Here is a 10,214-nt window from a genome sequence, read left to right on the forward strand (position 1 = left end):
AGCACAGGGACACGTTTATTTCTGACAAACATTTAAAATTCATGGATAGATTGAAACATCACAAGATCTGGTTTTAAAATATTTCAGAAATCAAGTAGAGGCTGATGTCACCATGAAGTCTGACTTTGCAAACTTCTCCAGAAATGGTTTCCATTATCAGAACGCATTCCCCACCCACACCAGTTGCCATAGCGTCTGAGCATGGATTGCCACATGCTCCCCACATCCTCTCTTCAACCCAGCGCTGTTCACAGATGGCGAAGCTGTGGAGGTCACATTCTCATGGCTTCTCTTCAGAGTGAAAGAGATGAAATATGTTGAATTCTTCACAGCTGTCAAAAGTTATAGCCCATACAACTTCATGTATAAGTTTTATAAGATATATTTTATGCCAGACATCCAATGTAAATTAATCTGTGAAAGAATTTAAAAGAAAATTTTATTTCAAACTTTACTTAATTTTACTTAATAACTACCCCTCCCAAATATTGCTTTTATAATCTATTTTTTAAATTACTAAAAATTTTAATTACTTCTTACAATGTTAAAAAATTATGTCCAGTATTATGCATTTCTTTACAAATGAGTTATTGGAATTTTTATAATTGAAATATTGTATTCAAAAGAACATTTAACTTGCAAATTTTAATTATAGAATTTTATATAAGTAAACATGGTATAGCATATACTTTATGTATGGAATCTACTATCTTGTCTGGCTTCCTTAACTTAGTACAATTATTTCAAGACTAATCCATGTTTCTTAACTGTTTTTACATTTAACAGAATACATCTTTTTATTGGTGAATAATATTTTATTATATGAATATATCATACTTTGCTTTCTCAGTAATCTGAGCATATAATTGCTCCCAGTTTATGTGTATTACAGATAACATAGGTAAAAAAAATTTAAAATAAATAAAACATGGAGGCATTTACACATAGGTTTCCTTTTTTTAAAAAATGTATTTATTCATTTTACTTGAAAGTTAAAATGACAGAGAAAAAAGAAACAGAGAGAGATCTGTCTATGCTGGTTCAGGCGCCAGAGGGTCACAACAGTTGAGGCTGAGCCAGGAACTCCATCCAGGTATCCCACATGAGAGACAAGGGCCCAGCATTTGGACCATCTTCCACCACCTTTTTAGACACATCAGAAGCAAAGTGGACCAGAAGCTCTGGCTTAATGCACTATGTAACCATGCCAGCCTCAGTTTGTTCTTTCTTTTCTGTAGTGTAAATTCCTAGGAGCAGAAGGCGTGAATCACATGCTAACCAGTTAGCCATATTTTAGTCTTAGATATCTGTCTACAGAGAGGTATGCTGTCCTTAGGTATGACAGCGATTTCTTAGAAGAAAACATAATTAACAATTGAAGTTAGAATTCCATTAATTGATGATCTAACCCTCTCTTCTAATCACATCAATCTTTACTGAAGCTGGGCAAAAAGAATACAAGGGTACTTCATAATGTTAAAGGAAAAAGTGGAATTAAACTAACTTTTGTTCATTTTGGTGAAAAAGAGACATCTCTGAGCTTTTTTTTTCCCCAAGAGTTATTTTTCATTAACATTTTGAAGATCCCTTTTATTTCAGCATTTGCTATGCCTTCACATTGTAAGTCCTTCACTAAGGATTTGGTATTTTAGAACAAGCCACTCCATTCCCCTGCCCAAGGCACCTTATCGTTTCAGCTCAGGAGAACAAGGAACTTGTTCTTGCCAAGAACATACCAGCGCATGGTTTAGTATTTCCCACAAATAATGTATTTCCTTATAGCCTCCAGCATGTTTATATGAGGTAAAAAAAAAAGGGGGGGGGACAGGCAAAAGAGCTTTCCACATTAAGTCTCATTTATCAGGAGTCATGTGATTTGAAATCACACACACAACATTGAAATTAACAACAGAAAGTATAAGTTAGGAAAATTTTAAAACACGCCAATGACTGAAAACTTGAGTTCTTTGTGCATTCAAAACTCAGCATGTGAACAAAACAAAAAGAGAGAAACAAAACAAAAGCTCAAGAAGTGTGTGAGCAAAGGGTATTAACTGGGTCTTTCAGGAGGGTAGAATTTCAAAGCCTTACAATTTAGTGGGGAGCAGTGGTTTAAGCAAAGAGGAGTCAATTGATACCATTGAAGTTAATTGGGAATTTGGAAAGGTGTGGGTGAGAAAACCGATTTTTCTACTATATTTCATTGCATTTGTTTCTTTAAATTTCAGTTGCAAATTTTCACCTTTGTACTCTAAGATGTAAGTGCAAAATAAATAAGATGTGAAGACCTAATGGGGCTATTTTTTCTTTGTGCGTGTATATGCATTCATGGGCTTTCACTGCTATTTGAATTTATTACTTGGAATTTCAATGGTCAGATACTTTGAACTTGCAATGTGATAAATTTTATTAAAACTTTGTATCAAACATATTTGGACAAACATAAGGTTAGAACATTTGGATGCATTCCAGCAATCAACGAATTTTTTTTTTCTTAACAGCAATACTAGGACATTATCCACTAGTGTGTTGCAAATGGTGACAGCAACGCTAGCAATCTTTGGAAGAAAGTTCTTGTTCTTGAAAAGGGGAACATCAGCAGCTGGTGCAGTGTTTGAAACTGGAGCACAGCGTGGCAGAGACACTGGCCATGCTTGATTTGCTTAGAAAACATCTCATTTGTGCAGCAGCTCCATTCAAACATGAACTTAACACACTAAAACCAAATCTGGATTTTTTGGAGTTCCCCCCCATCCATATCTCGCTTTCCATTTGTATAAAGCAAGAAGTTTCAACCAGAATGAACATGCAACAACCATTTCTTTAAGTTAGTGCTGTAAATTTCTACAATCCTGAAACCAGAGTTTGTGACTTGTAACCAGTGATAGCAAAGTCTGACACCAACTGAGGTTGGGCAAAATAGATTCACAACTAAACTGTAGATGGGCTTCTTTTACTGTGAAAATCTCAGGATTGGGATTAGAGAATTTAAAAATGTGTGTGTGTGTGTGTGTGTTTCACTTGACTAATTTTGGAAGCATGGATCTCTGTGCCTTAATAACTGATGTCAATGCTGTCAAACTGATCACTCCCACAGCCTTCCTTCAGAATTTCTTCCAATTCTGAGGATAGATTGTGGATCCAGGTCTGTATTCGTAGGTACAGTTCAGTGATTCAATAACTGCACGCTTCCTAAGTCCTAAGGCTGACTTTCAGGCTCAGATCCTCAACTGTAGCTAGTTAGCTAAAACTGGTATTACTATTAAATGATAAGTAAGTAACCAAACAATTTTCAGAAGCTGAGAGAAGGTCATACAAAAGCTTTCATAACCTCTGTTTCATGCTTCGAATTGAAAGCTTTGTGTAATTTTCCAAGAATGAATATTTCATATTCATTTATCACATATTCCTCAGTTTCTATCATATTTGGGGTATTACACTGTGTCCTAAAGATAAGAAACTAAACATGGGGCCTACCAGCAAGAGCTCATATATCAGCTACACCCACGCATTTAGACCAATGTCTATACTAACAGTCATGACCCCAATGAGGATCATACTGTGAAAAGCATAAATGGAAAATTATTAAACAGAACTTGAGAAAGTTTAAAGAAAACCACTTTACAAAAAATGTTACTTTCCAAGAGGTTGAAAGACACTAAGATAGAAAAAGGCATAAACTTTATAGAGAAACAAAAGCCAAAACAAGAAAGGAACCACAGGGAGGGATGTATGAAAGTCTGGAGAGTAAAGCTCAACGTGACAGGAATTATATAAAGATCTTTAAGTCTAAACCGGATAATCAGACCACGTGGAAAGACGTGCGAACTGAATCAAATGTCAAAACTCAATAAGGAGCTATTCATGCCTGAAAGAGCATGTCTGAGACAACTTACCCCCCAAATCTTTAAGGGTGAACAAATCGTGTTAGAAAAATACAAATGCAGTGTAAGAGTTCCAGAATTAACACTGGTAAATTGGAGATTAAAAATCAGATAGCCTAAAATAGTAACATTTCACTATGACAAAAGATGAATTCATAAAGATGGCTAATGCTTTGGCTCTAAATTACAGTGCATTAGACATTGTTAGGGCCAAAGAAAAATGAACAAATTCTATAAAGAAAATTTAGTATCGTTGTATGTTCTTGAATAGTTCAAAATCCTGAAGTGTTTACCTTTCAATATACCTCAATAAATCGATATTTTTAAATTTAAATCTTGAGAAAAAAAGAACAAAGTTTCTCAGTTAAAAAAAAACTTTTGTTTAGAAAAACTTATCAAAATTTTAAAAAGCAACCCTCAAATAATAGAAAACAAAGATAATCATGGGGGGGGCGTGTCTTTCATAAGGCTGACTTCACACACAAATTTTAAATGCATAATTTTAGCACTCATGGAATTTTTGTAAATGTAAGAGTATTTTAAAATACAAAGAAAATATGGATATTCAAAAATATGATCAATTTTGGTCTCAGTTGAAGATATAACTTTGTGTATAGATCGAAAGACCACGATATGTTCCAAATTAAACCAATGAGGCAAACAGCCATAGTTACATAAATTTCAGTAAAGTTCTTGCAGTGAAAAAAACATAAGAAGCAGTCCTTCAGAAATTCAGACTTTGAAAAACAATGTGTTTCAAAAATTTAGCCTTCTTAGCAACTGATTTTCTAAAACAGTAGGACAATGGTAAGGCAAACTTTAAGAATAAGTTACTATGCTGAATTATGTATGCCATGAAGTAGACACAAGGGTAATAGCATTGTCAAAGAAATAAAAAAAGACCTAAAAATGCTCCCTTTGCTGAGAGTGTTACATGGCAAACCTTTCAAACCCTTATTCCACCCCATCCTCCTGTCTCCCATATAGCTTGAATCTTTGTTGCCATTTTCAAGGACACTAAAGTTTGAAGCAGGCTGCTTCCCCCCCCCCCCAATAACAGATATGATGTGGAATCAGAATTTCAACCTGTTTGATGCTGAAGTTAAACAACAAGTTCTTATCCATTAGCTCACATAACTCTCCTATTTGTGGAGGCATCTCTCTATTAGAACAAACATTTCAATACATTTTGTAACTCTCCCAGGGTTCCCCTAACACTCCCCTACCCTTCTGAGTGTGTGCCTCATGACTCCATCAACACCTCCTTCATTTTGTTTTTATTCGTTGAACCTCTTGTGGATAGAACTGTCCACTAACTATCACTAGATCAGCACCTTTTTAGGATCCGGATTATTTTAACAGCACACACTGTCCCTAATTCTTTTACTTTTACGTAAGTCTCACTGACCCTTACTTATTTTTTGTCTTTCTTTACCACCGACTTGCAAAATAATTGATCAATCTATTTGTCCTCACAATAAAAAAAAAAAGAATGATTTTATTTTCCCAAAATCAGAATGACAAAGAAAAGGGCGGGTGGGGGGAGATTCTATCCACTGGTCCACTCCCCAGATGTCCCTAACAGCAAGGTATTGTGAACAGGCAACTTCATCCCGGTCTTCCACATGGATTAGAGGGACCCCAGCCCTCAGGCCATCATCCACTGCTTTGCCAGGAGCATTAGTAGGGACCCAGGTTGGACTCAAACCATAACTCTTCTGAGGTGCCTGCTGCAGCAGCTTAATCTGCTCAACCACAATGATGGCCTCAAAATTCAAATTTTCACGATGGTTTTATGTTTTGATCCTATTTTCCATTGATCTTTTGAAATACCCTCCTAAATGATAACATTTGGGGCAGTTCAGCCTCTCTAGATGCTTGCACTCTGTACCAGAGTGTCTGACTTCAAGTCTTGGCTTCACTTTTGTTTCTTAATAATGTACACCCTGGTGGGCAGCAGGTAATGCTCTAAGTAGATAGGTCCCTGCACTCTTGTGGGAGCCTCTGGGCTCTTGCTTCCTGTTTTTAGCTTGTCCTAATCTTGACTCACATTCAGAGAGTGAACCAATGGGTAAAGGAAAGCTCTCTTTGTGTCTCTCCTTCTCTACCTTTCAAATAGAAAAATAAATAAATGATTAAAAAATTAGAAAGATTACACATATTAAAATGCCATCATTTTTATTGTTCTTGTGAGTTTAGTAAAACTCACCCCAACTTCCACAGAATTGTTTTGTTTCGAAAATATTCATCAAGGGGTCAATGCCATGGCTCAACAAGCTAATTCTCCACTTTGTAGCACCAGCGTCTCATGTGGATGCCAGTTTATATCCCAGTGCTCCACTTCTGAACCGGCGGCCTGATGATGGCTGGGAAAGCAGTGGAGGATGGCACACACACACACACACACACACACACACACACACACACACACACACACACGGGAGACCCAGGAAGGCTCCTGCCTCCTACCTCCTGGTTTTGGATCAGCTCTGCTCTGATCACTGCAGCCATTGGGGAGAGTGAAACAGCAGGTGGAAGTTCTTTCTGTCTTTCCTTCTATCAATCTGCCTTTCTAATATATATATTTTTCCTTTAAAAAGAGATCCATCACTTTCATCACTTTTTCACAAACTAATTCCTTGATTCTTTCTGATATTGATTTTAGAATTCTACATATTATAATATATAAAACATTGACATAACTCATATTGAATATTTACTAAAATGCAAATTATATGAAATCTAAGTGTCTATTATAATATTTTCCTAAATATCATAGCCTTCATATCATAATTTCTTTGTATACAACAATTTCCGTGATATATGCAAAGAAGGATCACACGTTGAAATGTTTGTGTTATTTGTGTATCTTACAACAATTTCATAGTATTTTGTAACAATCTCATTGCTATGAAGTTATCTTTCTATAGATGTAATGCATTGTCAGCAAAGATGTGTGTTGTTTACCAACTCCATCCTTAATCACAGATTATTGCTAAAATGCTTCTATAGCTCTGTCTCAAAGAAACAGATCTGCAAGACCCCCACCTACTTGCTTTTTAAAAAGATTTTCAGATAAACCATATGTTTAAATAAATATGCATCATGAGACATGGCTCAAATGTCAAGATATCCTTTTCTATGTAGGAGTGTGGGAATATGTTCTATTCCTCACCAAACACCACTGCATAAGACAGATCCTGCCAAGAACTTGACTATGCGGGTAAAGATTCTTTTGGTAAGGAAACAAAATATTAAAGGAGATTAGGTGGAATAAACAAAGTAGTCTGCCTTTGAAATTTGAACTGAAACTCATTCTGGGTTTTTATAACAAACCAAGAACTTTATTGTCACACAGTAGGCTGGCAGAGAATATAAGCCACTGACCAGCGACCTCAGTGAATGATGTGACATTTTCTCAGAGAGGCTTTTCGTAACTCCGCCCCCATCCACAATCAAACTTACACTTACATATTAAGATACACTGCCTCCTGAGAGTTAAAATCTACTTGTGGTAGGCATAAGGTCACTACACAGTAAAACCAGGAAACTCACCTAGTGATAATTGACACTTGGAAAATAACTAACCCCGGAGATGGGTGTGTTTCAATGACCCCTTAAGGAAAGCATTCTCTCAAACACACAGGGCAGACCGCATTTGTTGTTTCTTGAATATAAGGTTAAAAATGTGTAGCTTAACCTTCTCTTGTTTTTCTGTGGGGAGCAGACAACATAGGTGAAAATCTTGATTTTGCCTTTTGCTGCCTGAGTTAATTTGTTTATTGTTTAACTTACTTAAGAAATAAGAATAATGACAACACCAAATTCATTTATAATTATTTTTCAAGACAATAATTGGCATTGATCTAAGAACAGCATTGACATAAGAAGACAATGGTATGCCCTCAGTGAGTTTCTAACAGCGTATCTTTTGATGACACAAGATAATTCGTAGAAATATTTAACATCGAGAGAGAGACAAAATGCCTACCACAGTAAGCATTCGGAGCACAGGTTAAGGTGCTGCTTGGAATACTGACAGAACTAAATTAGACTGCTGAGCTCTGCTTTCAGTTCCAACATTCTGACAATATTCACCCTGTGAGGCAACAGGGAGGAGTGTAAGTGGTTGGGTCTCTGCTACCCATGCAGGAGACCTGAAAGGAGTTCCAGATTCATGGCCCCTGGCCAACACTTGGCTGTTGCGGGCATCTGTGGAGCAACAGATGTAAGATGTTCCTGTCTCTCTGTCATTCTGCTTTTCAACTGCATATGCTTACTATGAGCTGGGATAATTTGCATTGCTTTTGAAATAGTGTGGGTTTTAGAGAAGGAAAAATGTGGAAAGCACTAGCTTAGAAAGAAACAATCTGTTAGAAATGATTGTAAAGATTGAGCTTAGAGGCAGGGAAACATGATATAAGATCTAGGATTTGCAGGACCTTCTATCATTCTGCCAAAGACAAATACAAGCCAAAAGTATGTCTTCCATCTTACGGATAATCTGATAACCTTTAGGGTAATTCAGCAGTCTTGCTGTTGCAATAAAAGAATCTGCAAAAACATCAACTTGACAATATACTTACAACATAGAGTAGACGATAACCATAGAAACGAGCCTGGTCTATTTCATCATGCTCTTAATTTTTATTTTTTCACTAGCTAGATGCTTAGCATAGTCAGTACTGTGCTGAGTGTTGCTGTTCATGTGAAATAATTTCTTAGCTGTGAGAGTTCATACACTAGCAGAGAAGAAACCATACAAACACATTACTGGCAAGTGGTGGAGATTCAGTATGAAAGTTCCAGAAATGAGCACATGGTTGTCAGAGAAGACATCATGGGAGGAACAATGGTACATTGAAGAATTTTCCAGGCCTGAAAGGAAGAAGTAATAATAATATGTTTAATCACTAGTAATGGTAATAAAAAATCTCTTAAGGTTCATTGTGTGTAGCTTAGAGCTTAGTGTTCTGTTCTACAAGTGTAAGCAGATAATTCTTATAATAAGCCATGAAACAGTTACTTATTGTTTATGTTCTGTAGATGAGTGAACTGAAATCCAAAGGTATTCATTAATTTGCTATGGACACAGTTATGAAGCAATAAAAGATGATTCGAACCCTACTGATCTAATTCCAGAGCACAACTTCTAACAGACTGTATATTTTATCAGTAATACACCCTGCATTCTGTTAATGTTATAGCTAATTAATGCTCTTCACAAAAGCAAATAGATAAATTTAAAAGAGAGGTACAAACAATGCTACTTTCAATCCTTGTCTTTCCAGACATTTCCCCAACGTGGATTCCTACATGTTGTGAGAGTATAGTCTGTAAGCTTTTTAACTCTCCATTAGTCACGGGACAGAACATAAAAGGCTTCTGTTATAATCAATTAGATTTGGAACAAGATATCCATCCCTGGGAATCACCTGTTACTTCATCCATCAACATCACCAAAAGTATTGGTAACCTGAAAGCGCAAGGTCAAGCTCCTCACAGCAACATACACAAAAAGTATTGCGATCTCCATGGATGAATGCAAAACTATGATCTAAGACATCAGAAAACTTGGTCAGGATCCCATGCTGGGAAAAAGTAGACCGGGAATGCCATCCAGGCCTATATTCCTCAGAATTCTACTCTTGGCTCTCTTTCACTTACTACGCACATTCATCCTCCTAGAGAATGTCAGTTTCCACCGGGCTATTCTCAGCCGCCCCAGAAGAGTCAGCATCTGCCCATCTTCAATGACCCTGAAGCTCCATCAGTCCCTGATCTAGATGGGAAAGTGAGATGCAGAAATAAAAACAACAACAAGTAGGATGGATGATAGCTATTCTTCACACAGGGAAAGTACCTGCGCTCATTGTTGGTTTCCGGAGCAGCCACACCCTCCCCCTCATCCTTTGTTTAATCTGAATTCTGACTCATAGAGAAGGACGTATAATAAAAAAATCTGTATGTAAAACATTCATCAGAGAAAAACACTTGAAAAATAGATTTTCTTAGTTGCAAACTTTTAAATTGAGTAAATAATGTCTTAAAGGACAGTTTAAAACCATCACCATCCTATTTTGGTCTAAGAGCTGATGTAAAAGTGCTATGAGACTTTGTGAGACCTTTGAACAGAGTTTTTAAGCTGTGCATAGAGAAAGCAACAAAGAAAAACAGAATTATGGATGAGCTTCTGAGGATCTTTGATGGGAGCTGACATGGAATGCTTCGCACATGTGGCATTCATCTGGCCGCTCATCTGCCCTGAGAGAAGGCATTTGGCATCTGAGCAATTCGTTGGCTGGTGCTAGGCAGCTGCCAGGCAAGCCT

Source organism: Ochotona curzoniae, unplaced genomic scaffold (genome assembly GCF_017591425.1).
Source record: "Ochotona curzoniae isolate NIBS_2020 unplaced genomic scaffold, NIBS_Ocur_1.0 contig_1014, whole genome shotgun sequence".
Taxonomy (NCBI): domain Eukaryota; kingdom Metazoa; phylum Chordata; class Mammalia; order Lagomorpha; family Ochotonidae; genus Ochotona; species Ochotona curzoniae.